The following is a 23228-nucleotide window of genomic DNA, read 5'->3' as shown; positions in this document are numbered from 1 at the left end:
CTGCAGCCCACTTGCATTAGAACTGCCTGGGTGTTTATGTCAAACACGCAGATTCTAGGACTTCATGCCAATTAAATCTCTTGGGACTGGAGCCCAGGAAGTGGCTTCTCCACCTCTGATTCTAAGTCTGCCCAACTCTAAGAACTGCTCTTTCATATTTTCCGACTGGGGAATCTTATAAAATGACAAAGAAGGAAAAAATGCATGCTTTTAAACTCAGACTTCAAGCATTAGACTATGAGCTTCTTAACGACAGCGTGTCGTTCCTGCTCTGACCCACCCAGCCAGGGACTGGTGACGAAACTAGAAACAAAGCAGGTGGACAAAAAAAAAATGTTTATTTCTTCATACACATTTTGCGTTCATAGCCACCAAAAACAGTTTCGTTTCCTCTAATGGATCCTGTCCACCAGAGATCTGTTGCTGTCAACGTATAACACATGTGAATATGTATCAGATTTATACACACATACACACATTCTAAAGCACCATGAGACACAGGGTAGGCATTTGCACAAGAGCCATGTGCAAATGATCATTGGTTTGCTTTGCACAAGACTTTCAATGGGCTCGGTCTGGCCGTTAGCCCCAGTTGCCCAGAGAGGAGTTAGGATGACAAAATGGGGCAGTATACTTAGAGTGGGGTGGCCCTACTTGGGAGATCATAAAAGAATGACAATGGGAGGTGCTAGGCTAAGCGTGAGATGGCATCGAGGAAGCCGCCAGTTGTACCGTGTGGATTCAAAGCACTGGGGTGCTGCAGTGTAGACTGACACCCAGGCTGATGATGACCTGGCTGAGTTGGCCCTGGGTCAGGCAGGGGTCTGGGAGTAGGACTGGGCGCTCCCTCATGTGCGTTTAGAACTGCCGAGGAGCTCCAGCGTGGGGACCGCGTGCCCCATTCCTAGGAAGCAGGGTGCCGTTTCCCCTGAGTTGACCATCTGAGGGGTGCTAAGGGGTGATGCACATACTGTACGTGCCTCGTACCCACGCACCCAGTGATACCGGCCACACGCCTTCATCACACGCATCCACGTTCCCGCAATGAGCTATGGGACTGTTCAGCGGGACAAATGAAGAGTATGAACATCCTTTTATCGGTTCAGTTATGTTTGGTCACCGCACGAGTATATGAAAAAGATTTCAGTGCAGAGATCTTAGGGGACTGTAGAATTAAGGATCAAGGATTATGGGGCTTTGGCGGTAGTAGCTTTGAAGCGACTCCTAAAAGACTCCTAAAAAGGGGAGAAAGGCACGAGAGGGGACGTATTTCAGGATGAAGCTGTTTCCAGATACTAACCCCAAAGTTCTCTTGATGTTCCTCCCTTTCTTTCCCCAACTCCAAATTCTCACAAGGTTTTGCTCACCTTTTTTTGTTTTAAAGAAGGTTTTCATCTATTCATTCCCCTTTGTCTTCGTGATACCATCTAGGTTGGACCCTCATCACTTAATGCCCAGAATATCACTGCACCCAGTCAGTAGGTTTCCCTGGTTCCACCTGCCCTCCTCTCCCCACCCGCTGTCTTACCATCAGAGAGTTTGTTTCTTTTTTTATCCCCTGCTGATATCGAGGATTCACAGTGATGGAAATACAGCCTAAAGAGGCGGAGTGGCTCAAAGTTTGAGCAAGGAAGTTGAGGACCTCTAATTTCTGGCCCAAATCTCTGGATTTAAGGTGTTTGCGGCCACACACTTCTCATCTGATGGTCTGATGTGCCAGGAGGAGGAAGCGGCAAGGACGAGCCTAAAAATCAGAGCGCCAAGCTCTCTCTCTCTCTGGCCGCAAGGGGGACCACAGGAGGAAGACAGGATGGCTCCCGGTTTTTCCACATCCCACTCCAGCGCCCATCTGCAAGCAGGGAGAGAGCCCATCTGCTGCAGGGGTGTGTTGGGAGACGACTGGGCCCCAGGCTCAGGCCAGGCTTAGAGCCTCTTCCCCTCTCCCTCACCAAGCGCTGCTCCTCACCTGGACGAGCATCTCAATATGGTGTTTTTCTCCCAAAGTACGCGTATCGCAGTAACCCGCGCAGCAGCTTTTCATTCCATCCTCTCTCCACGCGCTGAGTGTAGTGTTGCACGGGGACTTGCATTCTAATCCTTATCGGCATCGACCCTCACTGGACTTCAACGCTCCCAGGATCTGAGCCCTCATACCAGGTGGTTTCCTTTGCTCCTCACAAGAGGTCATGGGAGGTGTTGTGTTCAGCCTTCAGCATTCCATGTGGCAGATGTATCTCTGCACCTCTTCAGGGGACGCCGTCCGACACCTTGTTCTGTGTTCTGGTAGCTACCCCCCCCCCCCCCGGGCAAGATTGTGTCAGGCTCGTGGGTCCGTGCGACGTTGAGGATAGAAGCTAAAATCCCAGCCCTTTACCTTCCAAGGCTTCAATGCAGGTGACACAGGCGAGAGTTCTTGGCAAAGAAGTCAGGCCATAAAGAGACCTGAGACTGGAATCTTTGGGGGGAAAAGGGATAAATACACTTAAGAGACCTCAGTTGCGAGGCCCAACACACCTCCCGAACATCCCTGGTTCCCACGGGAAAAGCATTTGAGACTCAATTCAGCGCTAGTCACTGGACAGGGCGAGGTCTCTGTGCGGCAGGGCAGTACTCTTGCATAACGGTCTTGTCCATCTTTGCTTACGTGTCCTGTGCCTCCAACGGCTTGACATTCCACACCGAGGCCGGAGGCCTCTCGTGTACGAATTTCAGCGAACGAGGTAAGGAGTCCAGCCAATTCAGCCCCAACTCCGGCACCTCTGGTGCAACTGTCTTCTTGAAGCTTATAGCCCAGACCGGCCTGGATGGAGTGAAGACCTGAGCCCCGCACTCCAGAAAATGGCCACTGCAATATACTGTGCTCAAGTCTCCCGCAGCTCACGACCAGCAGCTCTAATTCAGAGACACCTCTCCTTCTCCAAAATTATGGGATTCTGCTCCAGATTTAGAAGAAATAGATCTGTGATGAATCCTGGAGATCTCCCCACCTCCCCTACCAGCAATAATGGAAAACTGCCAGACCTCCGGACCCTCAGCATCACAGAAAAGGCCCCATATTCACCTGTGCTGTGGCCTTGCTGACTTGTGACACCTAGTATCCGCCTGAATTCTGCCACTTCGGCTGATTCTCATTCTCAGTAATGAGGGTCTCGGCTTCCGTGCTCAGTTTCATCCATAGCCCTAGGGCTCTGCCCTACAGCTGCCACAGTGCAGGGACTGCTTGTCAGTTAATGGAACCAGGGCCGGGAACCTGTGTTGGCCAGACCCAGCCTGAGGCGGTGTGATTCTCTTTTTGTAAAAAATGTGTATTTATCTTGAGAGAGAGAGCAGGGGAGGGGCAGAGAGAGAGAGAGAGAGAGAGAGAGAGAAGGGAGGGAACCCCAAGTAGGCTCCGTGCTGCTAGCAGGGCCTGTATGTTGGGCTCAAGCCCACAAACCCTGAAATCATGACCTGAGCTGAAACCAAGAGTCGGACGCTCAACCGACAGCCACCCAGGTGGCCCCAAATTATGTGATTCTGAGAGGAGACAACATAAGATTTATGTGGGTAGATCGAAGATTCTAATTTCCTGCCATTTCAAGTAAAAAGTTCTGCTGTCCTGGCCACTGAGGGGAAGGCCAAAGGGTCAAGACGATTTGTATGAGATGGGAGGACAGGGAAGACAAAAACCTCATTCTTTGGACAAGTTGTTCGTGATGCATAGGGCCCACAGAGACAGGAGGACAAAGAAAGGATAGAGAAATGGCACAGAAACAATTTGGGGAGTGATACACAGGTAAGGCCTGAAGGGGGGAGAGGAGAGGTGAGGCTCAGCACAGGCCTGACAGTCAGGGTGGACGCCATCTAATAAAAAGTGCCAACAAAAGTTAGAAAGTCTTAGGTCTCACAGCCTACAGATGCCATTAGTTCGCCCCACACAATTCAGCCTCAGATACTAGATACCCTGTGTTGCTCAGGATAGATCCGCGAGAAAGGAGAGTGTGGCTAATCCAGTGGCCTTGCACCTGTGCAGACACCATCACCTCATGAAAGCACTGGTCGAGATGTGTGTGTCCAAGCATTTACAATTGTCTGAAAGGAGATGTCCAGCATGGCGACTGGCTCATTTCCAGATAACCCCATTTACCACATTTTGATTTGTAATCATAAGGTCAGGAGTTGGTCTCCCCAGTAGTCATGCCTAGATGACGAATCCCACCTTATGCCTTTCTCTACTTGGCTGAATAAAGTGGGGAAGATGTTTAGTGTGAGGTCCCTCCTAGCCTGACTCACCAGGCCAAACCATCCACATGAAAAGCAGAGAATAATTAAATACCCCCCTTCCCAACTACTGAGATGGTCGAGGTTTACTTCATGCCAATTATTCACTGAATGGGTCAGATCCTGATTGCTCTGAGAATCTTTAATACTAAATTAAATTGGATCAATTCCATCCTTTATTTTTAAGAGAAGGAACTCCTCCCTAAAGCTTTACATTTCTGTCCTTGGTTGTCCTGAACAATCCCATCCCCGTGGTTTTACCTATCTATCAGAGGAGGCTGATTGGGGCAGCTAGAAAAACAACTGAGAACTGAGGTCCCATCCTGAGAAAGAACCAAATGCATGTAAATAGGAACTCTCCATGGTGATTCTTGCCAATGTCATGGCCAGCCTGGCAGGGCAGAGGGAGGATGGGGCCGGAGCACCAGTGGGTGGCAGAGGCCCTGGTTGGGATCGTGCATAAACTGGAAATGCCAGGAGACAAGCATTCCTACTTGTCTCCACTCCTCCATGAATCTGACAAACATCGACAGTGGTATGCCTTTTTCCATCCAGGCCCTGCAAAAAGGGTGAAAACCCAAGAGATGGCCATAGATCCCAAGGGATTGACAGCTGATGGCACCACCAAAATGAAGGAGGGGAGGCCCATTATAGTGAAACACTAGAGTAAAAGTTGGAGCTATCTCAAAGGAGGAAGATGCTCTCCTAACAATGGCGGAAAGATGTTAAATATTTATTCAGTTTTTGTCTGTCTTCTTGATTATGTTCAGTCTCCCTGAGAAAGAAGGTCCAGAAAGGCAGAGCTTTTTATTTTTTAATAAACTTTATTTTTAGAGCAATTTTAGGTTCACAGCAAGATTGAGAGAAAGGTACAGATTTACCCCACATATGCCTGTCTCCACACATGATTAACCTCCACCAGTATCAACATTCTCCACTGAAGTGGTATGTTTGTGTCAATTTATGAACCTATATCGACGCATCATAATCAGCTAAAGTCCATCGTTTATGTGTGGGCTCAATCTTGGTGTTATGCCATCTATAGGTTTGGACAAATGTACAATGGCACACATCTATCATTACAGTATTATACAGAGAAGTTTCAGGGCTCCACCTGAACGTCCTTCCATTCACCATAACCCTGGCCAACCACTGACCTTTTTACAGTCATCATAGATGTTGCCTTTTCATATACTCATATTAATGACTATATAGCTGCAATCACAGAATGTCATATAATTGGAATCATACAATACGTAGCCTTTTCAGATTGGCTTCTTTCACTTAGGAATATGCACTTAAAATTCTCCCATGCCTCTTCATGGCTTGATAGCTCATTCCTTTTTAGCACTGAATAATATTCCATTTTCTGGGTGCATCCTAGTTTATTTATCTCTTTACCTACTTAAGGACATCTTGGTTGCTTCCAAATGTTGGCAACTATGAGTAAACCTCCTATAAGTGTCTGTTTACAGGTTTTTGTGTGGAGGAGCTATTTTCTTTTTAATTTTTTTTAACGTTTATTTATTTTTGAGACAGAGCATGAACGGGGGAGGGTCAGAGAGAGGGAGACACAGAATCTGAAACAGGCTCCGGGCTCTGAGCTGTCAGTACAGAGCCCGACGCGGGGCTCGAACTCACGGACCGCGAGATCGTGACCTGAGCCGAAGTCGGCCGCTTAACCGACTGAGCCACCCAGGCGCCCCAGTGGAGGAGCTATTTTCAACTCTAGGTAAAGAGCAAGGAGCACAATTTATCAGATGGTAGGAGTACGTTTAGTTTTCTAATAAAATCGCACACTGTCTTCCAAAGTGGTTGTACCGTTTTTCATTCCCACCAGCAGTGAGTGGGGATTACCGTTACTCCACATCCTTCCCAGCATTTGGTGTTGTCAGCGTTTGGGATTCTGACCACTCTAATAGGTGTGTAGGGGTTTCTCACTGTTGCTTTAAATTTCCCTGATAATATACGATGCTAAGCAGCTTTCCTTGTACTTATTTACCATCTGTATTATCTTTTTGCTGAGGTGTCTGTGAAGATTTTTTGCCATTTTGTTTTTTGTTTGTTTATTTATTTATGGAACGCTTCATGAATGCGTGTGTCATCCTTGCACAGGGGCCATGCTAATCTTCTCTGTGTCGTTCCAATTTTAGTATATGTGCTGCCGAAGTGAGCACAATTTTTTGCCACTTTCAATTTTATTTTATTTTGAGAGAGAGAGAGAGAGAGAGAGAGAGAGAGAGAGAGAGAATATCCCAAGCAGACTCTGTGCTGTCAGCATGAAGTCTAATATAGGGCTCTATCTCACAAACTGTGAGATCATGACCTGAACTGAAATTGAGTCAGACACTTAACCAACTGAGATACCCAGGTGCCCCAAGATTTTTTGCCATTTTAAATTGAGTTTTCTTATTGAGCTTTAAGAGTTCTTTATATATTTTATACAACAGTCCTTTAATAGATAAGTCTTTTGCAAATATTTTCTCCCAGTCTGTGGTTTGTCTCATTCCCTTTGCATTGTTTTAGCAGAACAAAAAGTTTTAATGAAGTCCAGAAAATTAATTCTTTTGTGAACTGTGCCTTTGTTGTTTTATTTAAAAGGTCATTGCCAAACCCAATGTCATAGAAGTTTCTCCTATTTTTTAGAAGATTTATAGATTTGCATTTTATATTTAGATTTGTGACCTATTTTGAGTTAATTTGTGTGAAAGGTGTAAGGTCTAGATTAATTTCTTGCATGTAGATGTTTAGTTCTAGCATTGGTGGAGAAACTGTCTTCTCCATTGTGCTGCCTTTGCTCCTATGTCAAGTATCACTTGACTGTATTTTTGTGGGTTCTCTATACTGTTCCACTGATCTATTTGTCTATTCTTTCTCCAATACAACACTGATTATTATACCTTTATATTTAATTCTTGAAGTTGGGTGCTATCAGTTGTCTGACTTTGTTCTTCTGTCTCAATATTGTATTGGTTATCCAGGGTCTTTTGCTTCTCTAAGTAAACTTTTGAATCAGTTAGTTGATATCCACAAAAAAGATTCTGGAATTTTTATTAGAATTGCATTCACTCTATAGATCAAGTTGGGGAACAGTGAAATCTTGACCATATTGGATGCTCCTTTCCACGAACATGAAGTGTTTCATTTATTTAGTTGTTTTTTTTTTTTAGTATCTTTAACCAGAGTTTTGTAGTTTTCCTCATACAGTCTTGTACATATCTTGTTAGATTTATACCTAAGCATTTTATTTTTTGTGTGCTAATGTAAACGGTATAGTGTTTAATTTCAAATTCCACTAGCTCATTAATGGTTTAGAAGAAAGGGACTGACTTTGTATATTAACCTTGTATCCTGCAACCTTGCTATAATTAGTCCAGTTTTATTATTCTTTAAAAAATGTTTAATCTTTATTTATTTTTGAGAGAGAGAGAGAGACAGAGTGTGAATGGGAGAGGGGCAAGAAGAGAGGGAGACACAGAATCTGAAGCAGGCTCCAGGCTCTGAGCTGTCAGCATAGAGCCTGATGTGGGGCTCAAACTCACAAACTGTGAAATCATGACCTGAGCCAAAGTCCAGCCAAATGCTGGACACCCAACCAACTGAACCACCCAGGTGCTCCATAGTCGAGTTTAATTTTAGATTTTCTATATACACAATCATATCATTTTTGAAAAAAAGACCATTTTATTTCTTCTTTCCTTATATGGATACACTTTATTTCTTTTCTTAATCTATTAGCTAGTACTTCCAGTATGGTGTTGAAAAGCAGTAGTGAAAGAGAACATACTTGCACTATTCCTAATCTTAGTGGGAAAAGTCTGAGTTTCTCACCACTAAGAATGTTAGCTGTTGGTTTTTGTAGATACTCTTGTATCAAGTTTAGGAGCTTCCCCTCAAGTTTACTTAGAGTTTCTGTATTTTGTCAAATGCTTTTCTACAAATATTGATATAGTCATGTGATTCTTCTTATTTGGCCTGTTAATGTGAGGGGGTACATTAACTGATCTACAAATGCTGAGTCAGACTTGCACACCTAGAAAAATCCCATTTGGTGTTCGTATACTATTTTTTTTATATGTGGTCGCTCAATTTGGCTTGCTAATATTTTGTTTAAGGTTTTTCCTCTATGTTCGTGAAAGATTTTATCTGTAGTTTTCTTTTCTTGTAATGTCTTTGTTTTTGGTATTAGAAGTATGCTGGCAGGGCGCTTGGGTGGCTCAGTCGGTTAAACATCTGACTCTTGGCTTCAGCTCAGGTCATGATCTCATGGTTTGTGAGTTCAAGTCCCACATTGGGCTCTGCACTGACAGTGCAAAGTCTGCTTGGGATTCTCTCTCTCTCTCTCTCTCTCTCTCTCTCTCTCTCTGCCCCTCCCCTGCTTGCTCTCTCTCTCTCTCAAAATAAACAAAAATAAATTTAAAAAAAAAGTATGCTAGCCCTATAAAATGAGTTAGAAAGTATTCCCTCTGCTTTAATCTTCTGAAAGGGATTGTAGAGAATTAGAATTACTTCTTAAGCTGTGTGTGAAGTCATTGGGGCCTGGTACTTTTTGTTTTAGAAGATTATTAATTGATTCAATTTCTGTAGTAACTATAGGTCTATTTACATGGTCTATTTCTTCCTGTGCAAGTTTTGACAGACTATGTCTTTTAAATAATTGGTCTATTTAATCCAGGCTATCATGCTTGTGGGCACACTATGCCTTGATTATCCTTGCAATGTACGTGGGATTTGAAGTGATATGCACTCTTTAATTTCTAATTAATTACTAACGTATTAGTAACTTGTGTGTTCTCTTTTTTTTCTTACTTAGCTTGGCTAAAGGTTTATCAATTTTACTCATCTTTTCAAAAACAAGCTTTTTAGTGTCATTTATTTTCTTTTTTCATTTCCTGTTTTCAATTTTATTATTTATGCTCTAATTTTTATTATTTATTTTCTTCTGTTTACTTTGAATTTAATGTTCTCTTTCTAGTTTAAGGTAAAAGTTTAAATGATTGATATTAGATCTTTCTCAATATATGCATTCACTGCTATAAATTTTCCTCTAAACACTGCTTTCACTGCATCCCACAAGTTTTGATTAGTTGTGCTTTCATTTTCATTTAGTTGAAAATAATTCTAAAATCTTTCTCAAGATTTCTTTTTTGTCTCATGTCTCATTAGAAGTATACTTTAAATCTATAAGTGCTTTGGGAATTTCCAACCATTTTTCTTGTCATTGATTTCTAGTTTAATCCATGTGGCTTGAGAACAGATACTGCACAATTAATATTCTTTTATTTCTTATGGTGTGTTTTGTGGTTGAGTATAGGCTATTAAATAGTTCCATGTGAATTTGAGACAAATGTGTAATGTGATGCCGTTGGATGAATTAGTCTATTGATAGTGCTGTTGATTTTAACGAAAATTTCAGTGATTTTCTGTGCATTTCTGAGGCAAGTGCTCAAGTTCCCAACTCTAATAGTGGGCAGACTGATGTCTTTCTTCTGGCAGTTCTACACATTTTCCCCTCCCATATTCTGACGTTCTGTATTTAGGTTCACACACATTAAAAACTGTTACATCCTCTTGAACAATTGACCCTTTATATTATAATACAATGGCCCTCTTTATCCCTGACAAATTTCCTTGTTCAGATGTTTGTCCTGCAAACATGGAAAACCCAAAGACCCCACCAAAAAACTGCTAGAGCTGATCAATGAATTCAGCAAAGTCACAGGATATAAAATCAATGTACAGAAATTAGTTGCATTTCTATACACCAATAATGAAGCAACAGAAAGTCATATCAAGGAATTGATCCCATTTACAACTGCACCAAAAAACATAAAATACCTAGGAAGAAACCTAACCAAAGAGGTAAAAGATCTGTATGCTGAAAGCTAAAGAAAGCTTATGAAAGAAATTGAGGAAGACACAAAGAAATAGAAAACCATTCTATGCTCATGGATTGGAAGAACAAATATTGTTAAAATGTCGATACTACCCAAAGCCATCTACATATTCAATGTGATCCCTATCAAAACAATACCAACATTCTTCACAGAGCTAGAACAAACACTCCTAAAATTTGTATGGAACCACAAAAGACAATGAATAGCCAAAATAGTGTTGAAAAAGGAAACCAAAGCTGGAGGCATCACAATCCTGGACTTTATCCTGTATCACAAAGCTGTAATCATTGAGACAGAATGGTACTGGCACAAAAACAGACACCTAGATCAATGGAATAGAATACAGAACCCAAAAATGGGCCCTCAAATATATGGCCAACCAATCTTCAACAAAGAAGGAAAGAATATCCAATGGAATAAAGACAGTCTCTTTAGCAAATGGTGCTGGGAGAACTGGACAGCAGCATGCAGAAGAATGAACCCGGACCATTTTCTTACACCATATACAAAGTAAATTCAAAATGGATGAAAGAATTAAGTGTGAGAGAGGAAACCATCAAACTCCTACAGGAGAAAACAGGCAGCAACCTCTTTGACCCAGGACCCAGCAACTTCTTACTTGACACATCTGCAAGGGCAGGGGAAATAAATGCAAAAATGAACTATTGGGATTTCATCAAGATAAAAATCTTCTGCACAGTGAAGGAAACAATCAGCAAAACTAAAAGGCAACCGACCGAATGGGAGAATATATCTGCAAATGACATATCAGATAAAGGATTAGTATCCAAAATCTATAAAGAATTTACCAAACTCAACACCCAAACAACCAATAATCTAGTAAAGAAATGGGCAGAAGACATGAATAGACACTTTCCAAAGAAGACATCCAGATGGCCAACAGACACATGAAAAGATGCTCAACATCACTCATCATCACGGAAATACAAATCAAAACCACAATGAGATACCACCTCACACCTGTCAGAATGGCTAAAATTAACAACTCAGGAAACAATAGATATTGGGGAAGATGTGGAGAAAGGGAAACCATTTTTTGCTGTTGGTGGGAATGCAAACTGGTGCAGCCACCCTGGAAAACACTCTGGAGGTTCCTCAAAAAATTAAAAATTTATCCAAAAGATACAGGAGTGCTGATCTAGAGGGGCACATGCACCCCAATGTTTATAGAATACAGGGTAATTCTCAGCCATTTTTATTTCAAAAATTGCTTCAGTTAATTTTCTTCTCCTTCTGATACTTCTAAGTGTATGCTACCCCTTTCATAATTGTCCCACATTCTTAGATATTCTGTCAGTCTTTTTTTCCTCTCTGCTTTTTAGTTTTGGAGGTTTTATGAATATATCCTGAAGTTCAGAGACTCTTTCCTCAATCATGTCCTGTTCCTAGAAAGCCCATTAAAAACACTCTTCATTTCTGTCACAGTGTTTTTGGTATGTAGCATTGCTGTTTGGTTCTTTCTTAGAATTTCTGTTGTATTGCCCATTTGTTCTTCCATGCTGCCTACTTTATCCATTAGTACCCTTAGCATATTTATCATTGTTTTATATTCCTGGTCTGATAACTCTAACAACCCGACCATGTATGATTCTTGCTCTGTATTTTCAAATTTTTTAAAAAAGTGTGCCTTGTACATTTTTCTGGGTAGCTGGAAGTGATGAATTGCATAAAATAAACTGCTGTCAATGGGCCTTTAGTAATTTGGTGGCAAGGCATGGGGGGAAGGAATTGTTCTATAGTCCTACGTTTAGGTCTCAAAGTCATTTTGTGAGCCTGTGCCTCTGGACGGGGACTGCGCATGTGCTTCTCTTCCCCTCTCCTTAGTGGGACAGGATGGCTAGAATGGGCTGTAGCTGGTTCTTTCTTTCTACCCACATGGAAGGCTAGAGGGGACTAGAAGTGGGTGTTTCCTTTTCTTCCCACGGAAGGCTTGAGTTCGTTGAATTTGGGTATTTCCCTTTCCCCATATCAGTTAGGCTCTGAAAAAGATCTGGTGGGTTTTAAATTTGGTTAAGTACTTTCTCCTTAGGACAGACCTTTTTAAGAATGGAATGCTGCGGTGCATTTCAGTATGGTTCCTTTTGCCCTCCCCCTGCCAGAAGCATGAGGGGACTTTTCTCCAATATTCACTATGATCACCTTGTAGAAGTGGGCAGTGCTACCCCCACCCCAACTGTGTCCCTCTGGGGCTTTTGGCTCTCAGACTTGTGCACATCGACCTTCTAGCAGTTAGTGAATTACAGTAGTTTCCCTATGCCAGCACCAGTTCCTGACAGGTTGATGCTCCGGTAAGTTGTGAACAGCACAGGTTTTTTTTATTCACTGATGTATACACAGTGCCTGGAATAGTCCTAGTGCATAGTAGGTACTCAAGAAACATTTTAGAATCAATGCATGCGTGAATGAACGCACAAATTTGCTGTCAGTTACACAGAGGGTGATCAGGCAGGTTTACAAACCAGCATAACTGACCAAGAAAGGGTGGAAAGTACCCCGGCCACTGCCCTCTTGTTGTTGGCTCATAAACCGGTGTCTGTCCAGGCCTGGGTGTCTCTACCTCTCACATCACCGTTCCTCAGATGATGCTTGTCTCCTGTGGGCACATATCTGCCCCATCCTGATGTTATCCTAGCTGCTTGGGGCCTCAGCTCCACCATTACACCATTCTTTTGCCCCCACGTAACTTTCACTTAACTCCTTCTAGCTCAGATTAATAAGTGAGTTTATTATACAGATGTATGGGTACCTCAGGCTGAAGAAGATTATCTGAATCTCTAATGACCAGATCAGGTATGTTTAAAATGGGGCAGTTATTGCTCCATTAAATACCTATTGAGGAAATAATTACAAATGTAATACACGTTACAAGATTCTCTAAGGGCACAGTTTAGGGAAACCTACAAAGAAAATGGATATATAAGTAAGCCAAATCTCAAGCCAATTACGATTAAGAAGCCCACACAGAGAAAACAAGATCGCTGCCCAGGGACTCAGTAAGTTTTCTGCCCACAGACACTATCAGCCCCAGGTCTGCAGGAAGTCAACTGGTGGAGAGGCCATGGGCTGGGACACAGGACAGCTCCACAGCATCCAGGGGGAGCAGAGATCAGGGAGAAGCGAGGCAAGTCTGAGATGGATAAAGAAACTGCCAGTGACTCTTGCTCCCCGGCCCTGGGAACGGTGGTAGAAACAAATGTTTCCGGTGACATTAAAGGAAGGAAGGGCGGGAACTGGATGTGAGTGGAAGGACAGCGTGGCCAGACCTCCCAGCCCACTGTATTTAATGATAGCCCTCTTCTCCTCTGCCACATTTGGCACTCTGCTTCTCATCCTGTGAGTTGTTGTAGTTGGGACCCCTCATCTGAGGCCTTGCTGATCTGCCACTCTCACCTCATCATGCACATTAAAAACAAGACGACAGACCCAAAATGGAGTTGCTTACGCTAAGCCCCACACCACCAAAATGAGACAACTTAATTACAGTTTTGGGTGTCCCTGAAATGGAATCTTCAAGCAGCCGTTATCACCTGGTCCGCTCTAGTCAGGTAATCTGCCCGACAGACCCCCGTCTTCTCCAGAAGGAAAGAAACCTTGCAATAACCAACCTACTTTTTTGCCCTTGTAGAACTTCCTTAATCCTGCTCCCTTCTGGCTATAAAAGCCTTTCCTTCTGCATAGTTCCTTAGAATGTCTATCTGCTAGATGGATGCCTCCTAATTCGAACAGGTTTGCCCTCAAATAAACTGTTAAAATTTTTAATATGCCTCAGTTTGTCTTTTAAAATTCTGGGGTCAGAAGACAGAACTGGAGACCCCTGACGGCCCCAAGGGGCAGTAAGCAAGCAGGTATACTTCCCATCGAGTTCCTTGTGCTCACCGCTTCCTTGTTATTTCTGGAAGTTGTAGGTGACTCTGTCGTGGATCCCAGATCTGCAGTTTTTGCACTATGAGCTTTCAGGTTTTATTTCAGCCTTTAATTTCCTGGGCTGTGTGTGTGTGTGTGTGTGTGTGTGTGTGTGTGTGTGTGTTTTAAGTTTATTTATTTATTTTGAGAGAGAGGGAGTGTGTGAACAGGGGAAGGACAGAGAGTGAGAGAGAGCCCCAACGTGGGACTCAATCCCATGAACTGTGAGATCATGACCTGAGCAGAAATCAAGAGTTGGACGCTTGACCGACTGAACCACCCAGGTGCCCCACAGACTGAGCCACCAGGCACCCCTGTTGTCAACTCCTTTTTTTTTTTTTAAGTTTATTTTGTTTTACTTTGAGCGCGAGAGAAAAAGAGCAAGAGGGGAGGGGCAGAGAGAGAGAATCCCAAGCAGGCACCCTGCTGCCAGGTGAGCCCTGACGTGGGGCTTGAACTCACCAACCACGAGATCATGACCTGAGCCAAAATGAAGGGTCAGACATTTAACCAGTTGAGTCACTCAGGGTTCTACTGTCTACTATTAATAGGAAATTGTAAACAAAGATTTTTCTTTACCTTTTAAGTAATCTTAAAGATTCACAGCAAAGATTTGTGTCTTAGCAGAATAACTTACTTGCTTCATAAGACTTACTGTCTTTATGAGGTATTTGATTATTTAAAAAAACCCAGTCTTTGCAATATTAAGAGAGCTAGGTATTATTCACAACTAAGTAACTTAAAAAAAATTTTTTTTTAGAGAGAGAGAGAGTGTGTGTGCGACAGGGGGAGAGGGCAGAGGGAAAGAGAGAGAATCTTACACACTGAGTGTGGAGCCTACCATGGGGCTTGATCCCACAATCCTGGGATCATGAATTGAGCCAAAATCAAGAGTCGGGACACTCAACTGAATGAGCCACTCCACACACCCACAAATGTAACCTTCTGTATTTGCCTTTAACATGTTTTATTGTCACTTTGGTTTAATAGATAAAAGTATTATTTCATAATGATCTGTGATCCTCTCTGATCAAATGTTCAAGCCTCTTGACATTTTCTCAAAATCTAAATCTAAATGGAGAAATGGAGTCTTTCTGACCTCAAACCAACTGAGATTTCCCACAAAGCTGCAGTTAACCTGAAAGATTTGTCTCTCGTCTTGTGAAAGAGAGATATTAAATTCTTAGGTTTATTTGGTATGTTAAATTATGTGGGAAGCATTGCCAATTAAGTGTTAATGAACCTTATTAGGCTATGCATGGATATATATTCAAATTACCAACGTATTCCAGAAGTGAAAGTTTCTAGAAATTTGTCAGTACTCTCACTGTCCAAATATTATCCTAAATCATTGCATGCCAGAAAATAACATTTCCTTATCAAACAAATCCTCATCAGAAATTTAACCATGGGCATTTTTCCACCTTTGATCATGTACAGACAGTGACTGTTTTACTCGGATGCTTTTATGAAAGTGAGATTCACTGAAAAGACCCTACTAAGTGCTCTTGCTGATTGGCATCTTGGCCAAATTAGAAGGTGTCAATACCTGGGTTCATCTCTCACAAGTGAAGAAGACTCCACCTGACCTCCGGTCCTGCGTAAATGCTGGAGACCCCAAAGTCAAATCTACTAGGAAGAGAAATAGCCAACATTGGGGTAGACTACTTCCTCCTAAGAGTTTGGATCATGAATGTTCTCTTTTCCATTTTTCACTCCCTCTCAGACCACTGTTTTCCTACTTCTTATACGATGAAGATCTTTAGGATTCTTTTGTCCCCCTGTTCTCTTGCTTTGGCCAGGAAAGATGTCACTGTTCACATATCTCAGGCCACTACAAAAAGGGGTAATCAGACATCCAAATGACACGGATTTGCCATGATGTTGGTGATCACGTAGTTCTGTCCAACACAAACTTCTCTCTGATTTCCAGTATCTCAGTCTCTCTGGCACAAACCTAGCCCTCTCCTGTGTCAGGGCTCCTCGATCCTGGGGGTCCGTTTCCCTGTTCTGGCTAACAACCCCAATCCAGGGAACCTTGTAACTAGGCTCTGTATAGAGAAGTGGACACATGGCAAGGGCTGGCAGAATAGTCACTTGTGCAGACTATGGACCCTTCAATTTTACTGGCCTCCATAGCTGTCACCTTTCCAGTCCCAAGCCACAAACTCAAACAGGAATTACCAGGAGGCATCATAATTCAAAATTTGCCTCCCTTGCCAGATCCCTACTCCCCTGGCTAGGGATAAGTGAAAATGATCAGGTATCTATCCTTAACTCTTTTTTCTTTAATGTTTATTTATCTTTGAGACAGAGAGAGATAGAGCATGAACGGGGGAGGGTCAGAGAGAGAGACACAGAATCCGAAGCAGGCTCCAGGCTGTCAGCACAGAGCCCGACGCGGGGCTCAAGGCCACAGACTGCGAGATCATGACCTGAGCCGAGGACACTTAACCGACTGAGCCACCCAGGTGCCCCTATCCTTAACTCTTAAAGATGTTGCAGAATCTGCTGCTAAAGCGATCACTGCCCAACAAAAATCCCTAGGCTCTCTGGCCCAAGAGAGCCTTGTTCTGGTTAATTGGATCGCCCTTGATTACCTCTTAGTTGAGCAAGGAAGTGTTTGTGCCCTGGTCAGCATCACTTGTTGCACATGCACGGACACTTCTGGGGAAGGTGAGACTTGCCTACAGATCATTAACCAAGCCAGCTGGCTTTGGAAAGTGACTCCTGTGACAGGGTCTGTCTAGGACTCATTTGGTTCTGATTAGCTTGGGTCTTGGGGACCATGGCTCCAAAGTGCCCTCTAGACATCAGAATTCTCCTGCTTATGACACTAGGGTCCACTGAATTATCTCAAAAACTTTAAATGGATGTTTGCAGTTACTAAGCATTAAATGATCTCCCTTAGAATGTTAGAAAAGGAACAAAGATAATGACCAACTTAAATGTCTTTTATGTTTATTTACTTTTTGAGAGAGTGAGAGAGAGAGAGAGAGAGAGAGAGAGAGAGCACATGAGCGAGCATGAGTGGGGGAGGGGCAGAGGAGAGAGGGAGACACAGAATCTGAAGTAGGCTCCAGGCTCTGAGCTGTCAGCCCAGAGCCCGACACAGGGCTCGAACCCACGAACCATGAGATCATGACCTGAGCTCAAGTTGGACAGTTAACGGATGGAGCCACCCAGGCGCCCCATATAATGACCAACTTAAAAAATGTGAACCTGGTATCATGACCTGTTGAATGTCGCTAAGAAATTCACTTACGTCTTAAATTTTTTATCACATCTCTTGGCTGGGAGTCTGAAAGGAGCGAACTGCTAAAAATAACAGGCCCCAAATGGGGGCTGCTTATAATAAGCCCCATGTCACCAAACTGAGACTTAATAACACAACATAAAGAGAGAGGCAATCTCTACATTAAAAAAAAGTAAGTTTGAAAGGGAGTTTTTAGTTACTGACAAACTCTAGTAAAACCAGGCACTGATTTCCTGGCCTGATGTGCACATTCTGGATGGGTGAATTTGGACTCCAAAGCTGATGGCATTAAAAAAAAAAAGGGCTTAGAAAGAGCTTTCTTGTCACTTGAATTTATAATCTGCTATTCTCTGTCTTAGATTCTTTTACCTTATGTGCAATCTGTGAGGTAAAGGTGGGCACCGCTTGAGATTTGGGACACCTCTGTGTGAGGCATAAACTGAAAACTTCATGGACGTTGGCTGGATTCTCTCGGTCACATACACATGCTCATAGGCATGCCTTGTTCTCTGATGAGACACGTGACATTAAGCTGCTGACTGGCTCTGTGTTTCTGAGGCAGAGACTGAATGCATTCCTAACCTGTGATTCTGCCAAAAGTTACAAGTTGTGGTGTCTACATCACAAGAGCTCTGGCCCCTCCATACTCCAAACAGATGAGACTTTCAGACGTCTCCTCGGGAGGTCTCACTGCTGTTCTGTTCAACTTTAGAGATCAGTTGCATTTTGCAGCAATGGACTATACAACTGAACTCTATTTCCTTGACATTTTTCTTAGTACACGTTAACACAATAAGGCAGTTTGATTATTAAATAAGCTGTCATCAGAAAGAAATCAATCTGTTAAAATAACAAACAAGTGGAGATCAGCCTCGAAAATTCCCTGAAGAGCCAAAACCCGTTGAGTCATACAGGCAAAGCTGAATTTTAGCAAGGCTAACTTGAACTCGGTCATTTCTCGATTATGCTTCTGTTAATCATAAGCAAAACGTTAACTGTTTCTCAAAATTGATAGGAGGTAACCAGTACTCCTATTATTTAAGAAAATTCCAATATTATAGCCAATCACTGTGAAGAATAAACAGTCATGTCCTTCCCACTGTACGAACTGCTTTATAACAATATACCCTGAACCTCATTACACGTTTGGTCCGAGTGCTTCCAGCTCGTGAACTTTTTGGTGTGTGCACAATAACTTTTACAAGCTATCACTTCACTAATTCAGTGGTTTTACTTCTGTTATTTCTGAACTTATAACAGATCTTTTCTCCTCACTAGATAAATGATCGGGACAAAAGGGGTGGGAAGTTGTGTTAACACATTTGGAAAAAAGTTTTGGAAGTGAAAATTCTGTCCTAATTCCTAAATGTGATGTGATTTTCTTATAAAATTATATACTTAAAAAAATAATAATGCTTATGTCTGTCATGCAATACAGTGCTTCCAGACCAAAGGTCTGGATGACAACAGAGGATGATTTTTAAAATGTCAGATTATTATTGCTAAATGGAAACAATGTGGTGGTGGTGGGGGGAAGGTTTCCTTGTTCCTCTTAGGGTCCCCAGCTAGGTCTGAAAATTGACAAAGAAGATTAACAGGAGAAAACATACTAATTTATCCTAAGTTTTACATGGCACAGGAGCCTTCATCAGGAAATGAAGACTCAAACAAACAGGGCCAGGGATGTGTAGGTTAGGTTTGAGGAGAAGAGTGGACGGTCGTGGAGAAATGTGTCAGGTCAGGGTATGAGGGAAGTATAAAAAACTGAGAGAAACAGCAAGTTCTGTTTGTTTGAATTCTTCTCAGTTCTTCTGTTTTCAAGATAAAGATGCTCTTTTCTTCCAGGCACAGGGAGGGCGCCTCTCCTGTGAGAGTTTTTTTTCCTTTTTAATAACTATTTCTGAGAGAAAGGCGGGGGAAGATCAGAGTGATGTTCCTGCTTCTGCTGTTTTCTCAAAGTTCTTCAGCTTAAAATATTCGATATGCCAAGGGGCATATTTTGGGGCAGCACATCCTGATAAATTTCGTAACAACAAAAGATAGCAAAAAACCAATACCTCAGCACCTGAGGAAGCACGGGAAATGCAGGAGCACATTAGTAATCATTTTCCAGAAGAAATAATAAGGGAATTAGAATGGTATTATTACACTAGAACATTAGTAGAACACATCTATGTAACACTGAAAAAGGCTGATATGAAAGAACTGAGGAATAAAAAGGCAGAACACATATACAAAACATACACCAAAATGGTAGAGATAAATCCTACCTTATCAAGAGTTACATTAAATGCAAACGGATTAAACTCTTTAATTAAAAGGCAGAGACTGACACAACGGATTTAAAACAAAACATGATCACTTTAGACACAAAAAGGCTGAATGCAAAAGGGATGGAAAAACCATGTCATGCAAATGGTAAACAAAAGAGTGCTAAAGTGTCTACATTCATCCCACAAAACAGACTTTAGGACAAAAACTATCACTACAAGAACATTTTAAATGATGACAGGATCCAATCCATCAAAAAGATTTAACAATTATAAGCACGTTTACACCCAAACACCCCAACAGCTTTAAAATACAGGAAACAGGGGCGCCTGGGTGGCTCAGTCGGTTAAGCGGCGGACTTCAGCTCAGGTCATGATCTCGCGGTCCGTGAGTTCAAGCCCCGCGTCGGGCTCTGTACTGACAGCTCAGAGCCTGGAGCCTGTTTCAGATTCTGTGTCTCCCTCTCTCTGACCCTCCACCGTTCATGCTCTGTCTCTCTCTGTCTCAAAAATAAATAAACGTTAAAAAAAATTTTTTTTTTAAAATAAAATAAAATACAGGAAACAAAACTGACAGAATTGAAGGAAAAACTAGGCTATTTAACAATTGCCCATTTTCAATAATGGCCGCCACAACTAAACAAAAGATGAGTAAGGAAATAGAAGATGTGAACACTATAAACCAAAATTAAACCTAACAGACATCTATGGTGCACTCCTTGAAAACAGTAGAATACACATTTCTCTCAAGTACACGTGGAATAGTCTTCAAGACACATGAAAGGTCAGGCCATAAAACAGGTCTCACGCTGTTTAAAAGAATAGAAACAATCCTAGTATGTTTTCTGACCATAACTGTACAAATTTAAAATCACTAACAGAAATATATTTGGGGAATTCACAAATATGTAGACATGAGACAGAAGAAATCACAAGAGAAATTAGAAAATGCTTTGAGATTAATGAGAACCAAAGTATATATCAAAACTGGGAATCAGCCTTGATCACTCTAGCTTTGTTATATAACATGGAGTCTGGAATTGTGATGCCTCCAGCTTTTCTTTTCTTTAATGTTTATTTATTTTTGTGAGAGAGAGAGCCAGAGAGCGCACGCACTAGTGGGGAGGGGCAGTGCAAGGGGGGGATAGAGGATACAAAGCACAGTCTGCATTGACAGCAGTTAGATGCGGGGCTCAAACCCATGAACCGTGAGATGATGACCTGAGCTAAAGTCAGACACTCAACCGACTGAGCCACCCAGGTGTCCATTTTCTTGAATTTCAAATTCCAATTGGCCCTTGAATTTGGTATATAGAAAAGTGATGTTTGGATACTGAATTTATATGCTGCAACTCTGCCAAATTTGTGTATTAATTCTGAGAGTTTTTTTTGCAGCTTCTTTAGAGTTTTCTACATAAACAATGCTATATATAAAAAGGATACTTTATTTCACACTGAGCCACATTCTGATCAAATTGTTGAAAGCCAAAGCACAGAGTCAATCTTGAATGAAGCAAATGAAAAGTTACTCATCAAATGCAGGGATCCTCAGCAAGATTATCAAGAGACTTCTTGGCAGAAACATCACATTGCTGAGAGAAATCTATAGTTGTAAGCACATTAAAAAAGAAGAAAGATCTCAGATCAAGAACCTAAACTTTAACTTTAATAAGAAAAAGAAAAACAAACAAAAATTCTAATCCTAGAAGGAAGAAAACAATAATGATTATAGTCAAGATAAATAAAACAAAGATTTTAGAAAAACAATAGGAAAAAAACAACAAAACCACAAGTTTGCTCTTCATAAAGATCTAGAAAATTGAAAACCTTTCTTTAGTTAGAATAAATAAGAAAAAAAGATAAAAAACTCAAATAACTAAAATCAGAAATCAGAGGAAAACTGCTGACAGTTTTACAAAAATAAAAAGGATTGTAAGAAAGCATGATGAACAATCATATGCCAACAAATTGGATAACCTACATAAAGTTAATAAATTCTCAGAAATAACCTACCAAGACTAAAACACAGAGAAACAGAAAATCTTAACTGATCTAATACCAGTAAGTTCATGAAATCAGTAATCAAAAATCACCCAAAAAAGAAAATCCCAGGACCAGATGAATTCATTAGTGAATTCTATCAATTCCATCATTTGAAGAAGACGTGATACCAATTCTTCTCAATCTTTTCCTTTTAAAAAGGTGAACAGGGAACGATTTTTAAGTTTTTCTATGAGGCCAGCATTACTGTGATATAAAACATAGGAAAAGATGGTACAAGACAAACTATATACCACACCACTAGGAAAACTGACGTTAGAACTACTCAACAAAATACTAGCCAATAGAATTCGACAGCATATTAAAAGGATCATACACTGTGACCAAGTGAAATTGATTCCCATAATATGAGGGTAATTCAATATATGAAAATAATCAATCAATGTAATAAATTAATACACAACGTTAACATAATAAAATGAAAGAAGCAATCATCTAACGATGCAGAAAAAGCATTTGACAAAATTCAATACCCCTTCAAGGAAAAAAAAAAAAAACATCTAGGGAAGAATCTCAAAATAATAAAAACTATCTATGAAAAATCCAGAGCTAACATGATACTAGACATGGAGTGACTGAAACTTTTCCCACTAAGGTCAGGAATAAAACAAAGGTGGCTGCTCATGCAACATTTACTCAACACAATATTGGAAGTCCTAGCCAGAGCAATTAGGCAAGAAAAAGAAATAAAAAACAGCCAATTTGGACAGGAAGAAGCAAAATTATCTCTGTTCAGATCATGGTCTTAAATATAGAAAACCCTTAAGATTCTACACACACACACACACACACACACACACACAATGTTAGAACTAATAAATTCAGACAAGTTGTAGGATACAAAAATCAATAACAAAAAAAAATCAGTTGTTTTTCTAAACACGAACAATGAAAAATCAGAAAATAAAATTAAAAAGAATAATTTACAATAGAGTTTAAAAGAATAAAGTGCTAAGAAATAAATTTAACTAAAGAGGTCAAAGACTTGTATACTGAAAACTATAAAACATTGCTGAAAGAAATTAAAGAAGATACAAATGCAAACAACCATGTTCATGGAATGCAAGACTGAAAATTGTTAAGATATCAATACTATCCAAAGCAGATCTACAGATTTAATGCAGTCCCTATGAAAATCCCAAAGGCAACTTTTAAAAAAGAGAAACAGAATATCCTATTATAAAGTTTGTACGGACAACAATATGGTCAGCTAATCTTCGACAAAGCAGGAAAGAATATCCAATTGAAAAAAGGAAGTCTCTTCAACAAATGGTGTTGGGAAAACTGGACAGCAACATGCAGAAGAATGACACTGAACCACTCTCTTACATCATACACAAAGATAAATTCAAAATGGATCAAAGACCTAAACGTGAGAACACAGGTAGCAACTTCTTTGACCTTGGCCAGAGCAACTTCTTACTAGACACGTCGTCAGAGGCAAAGGAAACACAAGCAAAAATGAACTATTGGGGCTTCATCAAGATAATTCTGCACAGCAAAGGAAACAGTCAACAAAACTAAAAGGCAACCTATGGAATGGGAGAAGATATTTGCAAA

At 41.2% G+C, this 23228-nt stretch overlaps 1 non-coding gene across 1 annotated transcript; it reads right to left on the bottom strand.

The window, feature by feature from the left end:
* Positions 1 to 6330: 6330 nt before the first annotated feature.
* Positions 6331 to 6437, bottom strand: LOC125928318 (U6 spliceosomal RNA). The gene has a single exon (XR_007459628.1). It is a non-coding gene; the product is annotated as a U6 spliceosomal RNA (small nuclear RNA).
* Between the last annotated feature and the right edge of the window lie 16791 nt (positions 6438 to 23228).

The sequence above is a fragment of the Panthera uncia genome, chromosome D4 (genome assembly GCF_023721935.1).
Source record: "Panthera uncia isolate 11264 chromosome D4, Puncia_PCG_1.0, whole genome shotgun sequence".
NCBI classification, from domain to species: domain Eukaryota; kingdom Metazoa; phylum Chordata; class Mammalia; order Carnivora; family Felidae; genus Panthera; species Panthera uncia.
This window is presented reverse-complemented; position numbering and strand designations above follow the sequence as displayed.